We start from the raw sequence: 11,070 nt of genomic DNA, 5'->3' as shown, positions 1-11,070 counted from the left end.
GCTGCTCCTGGCATGCCTTCCAGAAGGTCTCAACCTCTTCTGGCATCTCCTGCGTGCTGATGTAAGTTTGGTAGAGGAGACGCAGAAAGAGCCTGGGGAAATACTCCAGGATGACACGAGAGCGCCAGGCCAGATTGAAGACTCTCCACAGCGCCACGGTTGCCTGCAGGAAATAAAAGAGCCAGAGACAAGGCTCAGTGGCCAAGACATGCACGTGGCAGGGCCCGAGCGTGCGAGGGAGAGGCCGGGGGAGACACAAGTGGAGCAGCCGGCCTGGTGCCCCTGAAGCCTGCCCCTAAGGCAGGATTCAGCACAGTGTCTGAGGCAGAAGGATGCGGCTGGGGGGAGCACAGAGAGCCGGCTGCTGGAGAGGCGGCCTAGGGGCTGGCAAAGGCCAGCTCCAGAAACTCACAGCCAGGGCAAAGACTCCTGCGTCGTCCCCATCGGAGGTGAACACGCTGCGCGCTGGCCAGGTGCTCAGCACATCGAGGAGCAGCTGCAGCGCCGGCTCCGCAGTCCTGCTCGAGGACATGATGGATGCCCACATGGTGGCGGCAGCTCTGTGGGGTCAGAGCTCTGTGTCAGGGCTGTCTCGGCCACAGCGCCGTGGCCTGGGCAGCTGCAGGGGCCCGTGCTGGCCCTCAGCCCTGCCTCTGCCCACTGCCCCTGGCCGGCAGCGGCCAGCCAGCCCACGTGGGTACAGGGGCCCCGAGGGGCAGGGAGGGAGCATGGCACCAGGCTCAGGAGCTGACATGGCAGCACTGGAAAACAGAGGAGCCAGAGGATCCTGGAACTCCCTGCCTGTCTGGCACTCAGCAGAGACAGGCTCCACAGGGTGCCGGGCCGCTGAACCCCAAGCCCTCCAGGCACGTGGGGCTGCCCTACCTGTCACACGATGGGGCCCAGCGCAAGAGAGTGATCAGCACGTCACAGGGGTATTCCTGGGTCAGCTCCAGAAGGGCCTTGTCCAGCCTGTGCCCAGCGGCCTCATTGGCCGTGAGCCACTGGTGGATGTACCTTACCATGGCGGGCACCTGCAGAAGGCACGGACAGACTCACAGAGCTGCCAGAGCAGCACCTTCCCCTGAGAAGTGCTTCCCTTCCAACCGCAGCATTGGGCCAGGCCTCAAAGGCCGAGGGAGCCCGGCAGACCCGGCTCGAGGCGCCACACCACTGCTGGGGCCATCGAGCCCTTGCCCCAGGCTGCTTACTTGCATTGCATTGGAGACACCCTTCTCCACAAGCAAATCCATCATGGCAGCACCGGTCTCGGCATCGAGGAACGGAAGGCTCTCCAAGACGCCCGTGCCAGCACCGGCGGTCTCTTCCTGCCAAAGACACGTGATGAATTCACAGAGGGTGTGCAGGAGAAGGGCAGCAAGGGAGGGAGAATCCATGGGGCGCTCCAAGCCTGGTGCTTGGCTGAGCAGTGCCAGCAGGCCCAGCCCAGGTGGGGATGGCTGCAGGTACCTGCGCCGTTCTGCCAAAGCGGCCACGGGCGGCCTCTTCTTCCTCTGTCCGGTCCTTGGCTGCATCTGGCAAAGAGCAAGCACAGCCAGAGCTGAGGGGCTGCGGGAGAGCCCGGAGAACACAGCCCAGCCCTGCGCTGCCCAGGCAGGGAGGGCCTCAGAATGCCCCGGGGGATGGAGCGTGGCTGCCAGGTGCTCCAGCCCAGCTTCTGTCCTATCCATGGGCAGGGATGGGATGGGATGGGATGGGATGGGATGGGATGGGATGGGATGGGATGGGATGGGATGGGATGGGATGGGATGGGATGGGATAGGGCCAAGCTGGCTGCAGGCACCAGCCCTGCGGCCCAGCTCAGACACTCACGCTCCTGCAGCAGCTGGAAGTGCTCCAGTTCTTCAGGCTGCTGTGCTGAGGTAGCTCCAGCCTCTTCCTTCTCCAGCCACGCCAGCTTGGGCGCGCTGGGGGCTCTCTGCTCCATGTCACTCCTTGCAGTTAGGAGCGCTTGCTGAAGCAGAGAGGCCTCAGAAGGGCTGAAGATGAGCAAGTGATGCAGTTGTGCCTTGAAGGCACCTGCAACAGAGGAGCCTCGGGGAGGCTACAGGACAGGAAGTCCCGCAGTCCGTCCTCGAAGGAACCAGCAACAGAGAAGTTTCCAAAAGGAAAAAGGACTGCAAGTGCGGCAGTCCCTCCTCAAGGGCACCAGCCGCAGGGATGGCAGACGCTTCGGAAATGCTCCACGTCACCGAGTCCCGCAGCCAGGCCTTGAGGTCACCTGCACAGAGAACGCCTCGGAAAAGCTCCGGATCAGGAAGGAACGAGTTGGCTGTGGGGGGGCTCCTCACAGCTTTGCTCTGTCCCGTCCTGTCCAGTCGCATGCACCGAGCACTGTGGCGTGGCCGTGGCGCCGCCAGCACCTACGTCACGGCGTGTCACAAAGGGTCACCCTTGCACACTCTGTCCCTTTCCATCCCCTGATGACCACGGTGCACTGTGTCACAAAGAGCCCCAGGACACACCTCCACGTGCCCTGGGGACACCCCCAGCCCACCCAAACTGCCCCAGCTTGCAGGCAAGACCTTGCCCCAAGTGTTGAAGACACAGCCCAGCAGGAGCTTTAGCAAGGGCCCAAACAAGAAGCAGCTGCTCCTCTGCTCTGCCTGCTCAGGGCAGCAGAATGAGCCCCCACGGCTGCACACGCAGCAGAGCAGGAAGGGCACCGGGGCCTTCCACAGGCCCTGCCACGGCCTCTTTGGGACCAGTCCCGGTGCTGGGCGGCCGGCACACTCGCAGGGGCGTGACACAGGCACGGGACCTGTGGCCCAGAGCACCAATGCTGCTCTGTCCTCTGGGCAGCGCTGACGGCAGCAGCTGTGGAAGAGTTCCTGCCAAAGGAGATTTGCCATCCCCAAGGCCTGCCAGTGCTGGTGCCTGTCTCCTGCCACAGAGGCCTGTGGCCCCGGGGGACACCTCTGCCAGAGGACAGCCAAAGCCAATGTGCCTTGGTGTCTGTGCAATCTTTCCTGCCAGCAGGTGGCTGTTAGCAGGAGCACCTGGAGCAATTGGTGGCCACACTGGGAATCCGTCAGAAGGCAGAAGCTGTTGTCCCTTCCTGGAATGAGTTTTGCTCGGAAGTGATTATCTGCAGCACAAAACCACCATCCATTATTGAGTTTCACAGGACAATGAGATTCTTACAGAGATACTTTCAAGTTGCCTTGTGTGCTTCTGGCTCTTTTTCTTGCTCTCTGGATAAAAACATCAGCCGAGCGTCTGATGGCCAATGCTGCGGGTGCTGCCCATCTGGCTGTGGCCAGCAGCTGGTGTCCAAACACAAGCGGGTGCCTTCTGGGCAAGGGAATGGACTGGCACCAGCAGCCAATTTCCCTGGTGAAGCTGGAAGGAACCTGGGCAAGGCAGAAGGTTGTCCCGCTTGTGTGCTTAGTACATGGAACAGGTCTCATACAGGATCTGCTTTTGAGAATTGAGTTTCATTCTTGGGATATTCCAGGCCATCATGAATAGTAACCAATCAAGCTGGAGGGGTAGCCAGGAGCACAATATTAGGGTATATCCTGTCCGATTTCATGGCCACATGATGGCAACCCAGATATGCGTGGAATCCAATAGCACAACTGCATCCTCTGATGGGCTGAGGTACTCAGAATACTCAACTATTTGTACTGGGAACTTGGTAAAGTATCCTTTGTAATACTACCAGGGGCCAGTGTAAGGTTTCTGAAGGTTTCTGAAATGATTGCTTAAAGGCAGGCAATGTATCTGAAGAAACCAGTTACCATGCCTTGGGTACTCGACAAGGAGCAAAACGGAATGGGTCACACCACAGACATTTAAAATTAAAATTATAACAAAGAACTTTACATCAGCAATCAACTCCATAGAACGGGACTCATGTGGAATAATAGAGTCTTTCACTCTGGGGTAAGACAAACAAATGAACAATTGTGGCCTCTAAATCCACAGTACTCTCTGAAAAAGCTGGAGGTAAAGATACAAGCTAATATTTCCAAAATTAAACAGCAATTCTGCCCACTCATACAGCAAAGCCTAAAAGAATGGGAGCTGTGGATACATTCCCAGACACCAAATCATGGGTATAAGAAAGACTTAAGGGGATGGTTTGGGTCTGAACTGGGAGTATTAAATTCTATTGATCAGGGAGTCTTATTCAAGAAAGTAAGCACTGTGAGTTCTTATATTGGACAGATAAAAACTCCTCTCAGATCAACCCTGCTGTCTCTTGCCCATACACAAAGCCTGGCAGCTAACCTATTAACCACCCTGGCCAACAATATACAGCAGGATTTTCAAGCAGTTGTTGGCTTTATGGGAAAACTACAGCCTGCAGCTGGCTGAGGTGCTCCTGCCACTCTTTGACCATGTAAGGCTCTGTGCCCACAGCCACGGCCACTGGCTGCTGCCCGCACACTTGGTGCCCTGTGGAGATGCAGGCCTGTGCCCTGGGGGGCCTGAAGCAGCTGGTGCTGAGCTATTTTGCCCTTCCTTTCATACAGGATGATAGCCAGGTGCAGCTGAGCTCCATGTGTGTCTTTCAAGAGATGCTAGACTCATTAACCAATGATGGAAGAAAGGCCCTGAAGTCTCACGTGCACCAGAGCCTGCTCCCGCTCTACTTCCACTGCCATGATGAGAATCAGATTGTTGCTCAGGTGAGCACTTGTGGCCGGCTGCTGTAGCCCTGGGAAGGGGCTGCGTTGCCTCCTGCCCTGGCACCTTGCAGCCTCCTCCAGGCTTTGGCACTGGGATGCTCCTGTGCCATGGACTGTGGGGCCACCTGTGCCTCTCTGCTCTGCTCTCCAGGCCTCCTGTGTAGTGCTGCATTCTGCAGCCAGATTCCTGAAGAGAAGCAATCTCGAACAAATGCCAGAGGTGGATCAGACATGGAGGTTCAGCGAGAGCCTGGTAAGAGCAGCCGAGAATCCTCAGGCTGGAGAAGGCCCCTGAGGGCGGTGCTCAGTGTGCAGGGCCGGGCAGCTGTGCCCCTGCCCGCTGCTGCAGCCAGAGGCCGCGCGGGCTCTTCTCCCGGCTCCCGTGGGCCTGAGCCGGGTGTCCATTGAGCCCCGGCCAGGCGGGGCTGCGGGCCGGCACCGCGGCTCCCCGGGCAGCAGCCGGCCCTCTGCCCCTTGCCCTCGGGAGCCCTTGGCCCGCGGCTGCTGGCTGCGCCTCAGGGCTGTGCAGGCAGGGGAGGCCGGGGCTGGGCGCAGGCAGCGCCCAGCCCAGGGGCTGACCCCGCGCCAACCCTTCCCTCCTGCCGCTCTCTGCAGCGGGCAGAGGACAGGAGCCAAGCGGCGGAGCACCTGCGCCGGGCCCTGCGCTTCCTGCGGAGCCCACAGGAGCCCCTGCGAGAGGCGGCGGACACGTTCATGGGTGAGTCCCGAGCCCCGGCTCCCACCCCGGCCCGGCCCCGCCTGCTGCCCCGGCCCCGCCAGCCGCCCCCGGCGCCGTGGAGCCCCGCCTGGCCCGGGCTTTGCTGCTGCCGCCCTCTGGCAGCCGTGCCCTGGGGCGGCAGCGTGCGCCAAGGGCCGGGCTGAGCCCTGCCCGGGCCAGCAGCCCGTGTGGCCACAGCGCCGGCAGCGCCGCTGGCAGGGAGCTGTGCCGCTGGGGCCTTGACAGGCTCTGTGTTCACAGGCATGGCCGGGCGGTGCCTCAGGAGGCAGCAGCAAGAGCTGCAGCTGATCTGGACAGGTGAGTGAGGGCAGCGGGCTGGCAGCGGGGGCTGCGGGGGGAGAGCTGGAAGCCCTGCCCCGGCTGCGGAGGGCTCTGCTCCCGTGGGCAGAGCACACTGACATTTCAGGGCCCTATGGGCCATTGGTGGCCAGCCTCTTCGGGCTGATCCCCTTGCTCCCTGCTCCCTCCTGGCCAGGGCAAGAGCCGGCTGGGATGGCCCTTGCAGGGGCCTCTCCTTGGCTCCCTGCCCATCTGGCGCCTGACTTTGGCTCTGTTCCTCTCTCTTGCAGCCCTCGAACCCCTGACGGAGGACATGAGCAGTGCCATGTCAGAGCTGGCAATTCAAACACTGCATGTCCTCCGAGCAACAGCGAGTGGGTGATGCTCCATCTTCCAGAGGCTGCACGATCGGCTGCGCAGGACATGATCGCTCGGCCTCGTCTGTCGCGGCTCGGCTGGCTGCACTGCTGGAGTTCTCAGGAGAGCTGATCCGGGAGGCTCTCTTTGTTTGGGGCAACCTGCGCCAGCGGGGATTTTCCTTTCCTTTAAGATTTTTTGTTTCCTTCCCTTGCATTTTTTATCCTTTGTATAGATAAATACAGAATGTTTTATAATAGAGATAAATAAGAAAAATATAGAATGTGTTATAATATACAGACTCTAAGGAGATTTCTTTGCTGCCTAGGGTCCACAGGGCATAGGGGAGGAGGGGAAAAGGTGCTTGTGCTCAGCTAAATGCCCAGGCGTGCAGTGCTGCAGGGGAAATGGCCAGAAGCCCCTTGGTCTTTGGTGGTTCTGCTGAAGCCTTTGTGCTGCCCACAGAGCAGCTGGGCAGGGGCCGGAGCTGCGGGGATCCCTGTGAGAGCGGTGCCTTGAGATGGCCACATGCCCAGGGCCAGGCAGGAAGCGCCATCCGTGTCCTCCTGCCCGTGTGCTGCTGGCTGCCTTGCTGAGGGCTCCCAGGTGCCTCTGGATGGGGCTGCTCTGGAGCTGCTGTGGGGCTGCAGCACTTCTGCTGTGTAGCTTGGCCGTGCTGGGGCAGCCCCTGAGGGGATGGGGCCCTGAAGGGATGCGGTGCTGCGGAAGCCCTGACAGGATGAGGCAGCGGGAAGGAAAAAGGGGAATGTGTGAGAGAGTGGGTGGCAGGAAGCTCCAAGGGGGCAGGAGGCCCCTGAGGAGCCAGGGTGCTGGGAATCCCTGAGGAATTGGGTGCACCTTCTGCCAAAGGCTCCAGGACAAGCCATGGTTTCCGGCTGCAGAGTAGAGCACATTCTTCACCTCTGGTCCTGCCCTGACCGGGCCAAGGGCTACTGCATGAGCAATTTCCTGCTTGATCTGGACAAAGGCTTGTGTTGCTCCAGGTCCCAGTGGAAAGTGTTCTTCTTACGGGTGACCAGGTAAAGAGGGCTCATGATCTGACTGTATTTGGGGGCCTAGGAAAGCTTGTGTCTCTTTCTTATTGGTGGGTGGAGACATTGCTGAGATTTTGTTGATGGCATCGGTGGGAAACTGATGCCATCCACCTTGCGACTTCACTCCCAGAAACTGGATTTCAGGCAGGTCCCTTGACTTTGCTCTTCTTGATGGCGAAGCCAGCTTTCAGGAGAATCTGGATGATTTCCTCCCCTTTCTCAAACACCTCTGCTGCTGTCTTCCCCCACACAATGATGTCATCAATATATTGCAGGTGTTCTGGAGCCTCACCCTTTTCCAGTGCAGCCTGGATCAGTCCATGGCAGATGGTGGGGCTGTGCTTCCACCCCTGGGGCAGTCGGTTCCAGGTGTACTGCACTCCCCTCCATGTGAAAGCAAACTGAGGCCTGCATTCTGCTGCCAGAGGAATGGAGAAAAATGCATTGGCTATGTCTATAGTGGCGTACCACCTTGCTGCCTTGGACTCAAGCTCATACTGGAGCTCTAATATGTCTGGCACGGCAGCACTCAGGGGTGGGGTCACTTCATTCAATGCATGATAGTCCACTGTCAATCTCCATTCTCCTTCAGATTTTCGAACAGGCCAAATGGGGCTGCTGAAGGGTGAGTGGGTCTTGCTGACCACCCCTTGGCTCTCCAGTTCACGGATCATTTTGTGGATGGGGATCACAACATCTCGATTCGTTCGGTACTGTTGGCGGTGCACTGTTGAGGTGGCAATTGGCACTCGTTGGTCTTCCACCTTCAGGAGACCTACTGCAGATGGGCTTTCTGACAGTCCAGGCAAGCTGTTCAACTACTTGACACCTTCTGTCTCTACAGCAGCTAATCCAAATGCCCATCTGAGTCCCTTTGGGTCTTTGAAGTACCCACTTCGAAGATAGTCTCTGCCCAAAATACATGGGGCCTCTGGGCCAGTAACAATAGAGTGTTTCTTCCACTCATTTCCAGTCAGGCTCACATCAGCTTCCACCAAAGTAAAATCCTGTGATCCCCCTGTCACACCAGCAATAGAAACAGTCTCTGTCCCCACATGTCTCGATGGGATTAATGTACATTGTGCACCAGTATCAACCAAAGCTTTGTATTCTTGTGGTTCAGATGTGCCAGGCCAACGAATCCACACAGTCCAAAAAACACGTTTCTCCCCAGCCTCTACCTGGCTAGAAGCAGGGCCCCTCTAAACCTGGTTATCCTTCTTTCCCTGGGCATATGTCTTGGAGGTTCCTTCAAGGGGATCAAAAATATTGTCATTATCATCATGTGTGACAGTTCGGTTACTGGCCACTGGAGCTGCTTCCCTTTTGGAACTTCCTCTCTGAGTCTTCAGTTGTCGCACCCGTTGTGCCAGAGCAGAGGTAGGTTTTCTATGCCATCTCCCCATGTCTTCTCCACAATCACGCAGGTAGAACCACAGCTCAGCTCGTGGGATGTACCTTCTCTCGCCATCTGGGGAATGTCTGCATTGGGTACCAGAATCTCTGATCTGTACTGCTGATATTTGGAGAAGGCTTTCTTTAATCTCCTCCCTCAGTTTCTTGTGACCCTCCTCTATCTTGTCTTCTAGTTTTTGCAGATGTGTTTCCACCGCTGCTATTCTGGCATGTGTTGGGCCATTCACAGTGTCTGCATATGCTTGGAGCTTCTTTGCCATATCCAGCACAGTCTCCTCACCATCATCCCACTTCATTATTGCTAAAGCAGAAGCGTATTCTCGTGGCCCAAGTTGTACAAATTTTCTCCACATCACAGATGTGCATGGTACCAAGTCTGGATTTACAGTGTTTGCATCATCTGAGAAGACAATCAAAGCCACTGCCATTTCTCTCAAGCGCTGAATCCCTTGTTCTATGGTTTTCCACTGGGTTTGCTGCATATAGAGATCATCTGCACACAGGTATCTTTCTGCTACACTTCTTAGGACTTGTTCCCAGAGGCTGTGAAAGTTAGCCCCGGTCATCATTCCTTGGTCTATGACAGGATCCTGTGACAGGCATCCCAAATGCCTGGCTTCAGTGCCGTCCAGAATTGTAGCCTTGCCTGCAGCATCCCAGAGACGGACCAGCCAGCTAATTATGGATTCATCAGACCTTCGAGTGTAATCCTTCCTTAGGCCACGAAGGTCCTTCAGGGAATAAGACTCAATATTTGCGTCTGATCTTGCACCTGCTGCTTTGACTACTGATTTTATGTCAGGAGGTATTGAGGTTCCTTCTCCTGTATCACCATCATCATCATCATCCACTGGTTGATTAGTTTTTTCCGTGCGTTTCCCACTTGTAGTACTGGTAGCAACAGCCATAAGTTTAGATGCTGGCTTAAGCTCACTATCTGGTTTGGCTGCTGGCTTCAAGCCTGGGCTGTTGGCTACAGCTTGAGTGACTGGGATAGCTGATTTATCTCCCTGCCCCCCTGCCTCTGTCTGCTGCCCGACACTATCTAGCACTGTGCGATAAGCATAGGCCAGGGCCCAGCTTATTGCAATTAGCCTTTTCTCCTTAGAATCGTCATGGCACTTCTTTTAGGTATTTCCCCACCTCTGCTGCGTTCTGAATTTGTTCCCGTAGAAAATCCCAGTCTACAGGATCAGAAAATTCCTTCAAGGTTTGGCCCATATTTTCCCATTCTCCACCCCACTCAGGATTTTTCACACCTGCATCTGCTTCTGGGTCAGGGGTCTCACCAGCTCCTCTGGATATTTCAGCCCTCATTCTAGAGAAGCTGCAGACCATATAGAGGAAGCTTATCAGATTAAATACCAGAAAGATGGTCTCTTTAACATTCAGGGGAAACTGAAAATTCACAAAAAGTGACATAACCAATCCAAAGGAGAAGAGGGAAAGGGAAGGCTGGAAAGTCTCATTCTTGGCTCCTCCTCTAACAGACTGAGTGTAGTTATTAATAAATTCCCAAAATGTACTACTGGAATTGGGATGCAGGGTAGGATGAAGAAACCATAAACCATACATATCGTAAACAGAGGCCAGTATCTTTGTAAACGCTTTATAAATCATTATCACCAAGGCCAGCACAACAGCTATTCCAATCCGTACCCCTCTACCGTAAAAATTACGTGTTATGGACAATAATTCTAGTGACCAGAAAGGTATTGAAACCTCAAAAAGGTCTAGACCCCAGAGCCACACGAAGGCTTTCACAACCAGAGACATCAGGGGTCCAAGCAGCATGGCTACTAACTGCTTTAACAACAACAAACACACAATTAATAGGGCTTTTTTCCACCTTTTCCAGCTGCGCATTGGGTGCCAATTCATGTATTTGTCCAGTTTTAGAGCAAATTTAGGGAAGAATCCCCCAAAGGAGCTCCAGTGGAAAAAGCAGATCCAATCGGCCCCTCCCCCCAACAGGTCCGGGAGGAAAAAATTCCTCCTTGGAGAAAGGTGGGAAAAACCTGTTTATTAAACAATAAAACCAAAACAATATCAAAACAATGAGACCCCTTGCCACTCTAAAAGAGATGACAAACTGAGAAAACCCCGGGTTCAAGCAGCAGCTCACTCAGTCTCTGATCAGTCCCTCCGGTGCTGGAATTGTCGCAGGCCAGGCCCAGCGCGGTGGGCCACAGCTGCAGCTGCCGGTGCTCTCCTGGGTGTTCAGTCCAGAGCAGTTTCAAGAGGTCCAAAGAAAAAGGAAAAAAAAACAATCCAGGGAACTTCTTTGCCTCAGCTAGCTAACACTAACTAAAAAGCAAAAGAAGAGTTCTGCCCCGCTGTCTGTCTGCAGACAACACAGTCAGGAGCAGAAATGTGGAGGAGTGAGTGCAGTATCTGAAAACAAACTGCGCGCTTCTTCTCTCCCCCGCTTCACTCTCTGGAACACTCTTAAAGGTACAAAACTTATTATTATTCAACATGAACAGAATGAGAGGATTGGGGATAAAAGCATCACATAGTCAACCCAGGACAGACACAAAGATACAATTGTATGGACTTTGGGATC

Source organism: Zonotrichia albicollis, chromosome 11, assembly GCF_047830755.1.
Source record: "Zonotrichia albicollis isolate bZonAlb1 chromosome 11, bZonAlb1.hap1, whole genome shotgun sequence".
In the NCBI taxonomy this organism is placed as follows: domain Eukaryota; kingdom Metazoa; phylum Chordata; class Aves; order Passeriformes; family Passerellidae; genus Zonotrichia; species Zonotrichia albicollis.
Note: the sequence above shows the minus strand (reverse complement) of the source record.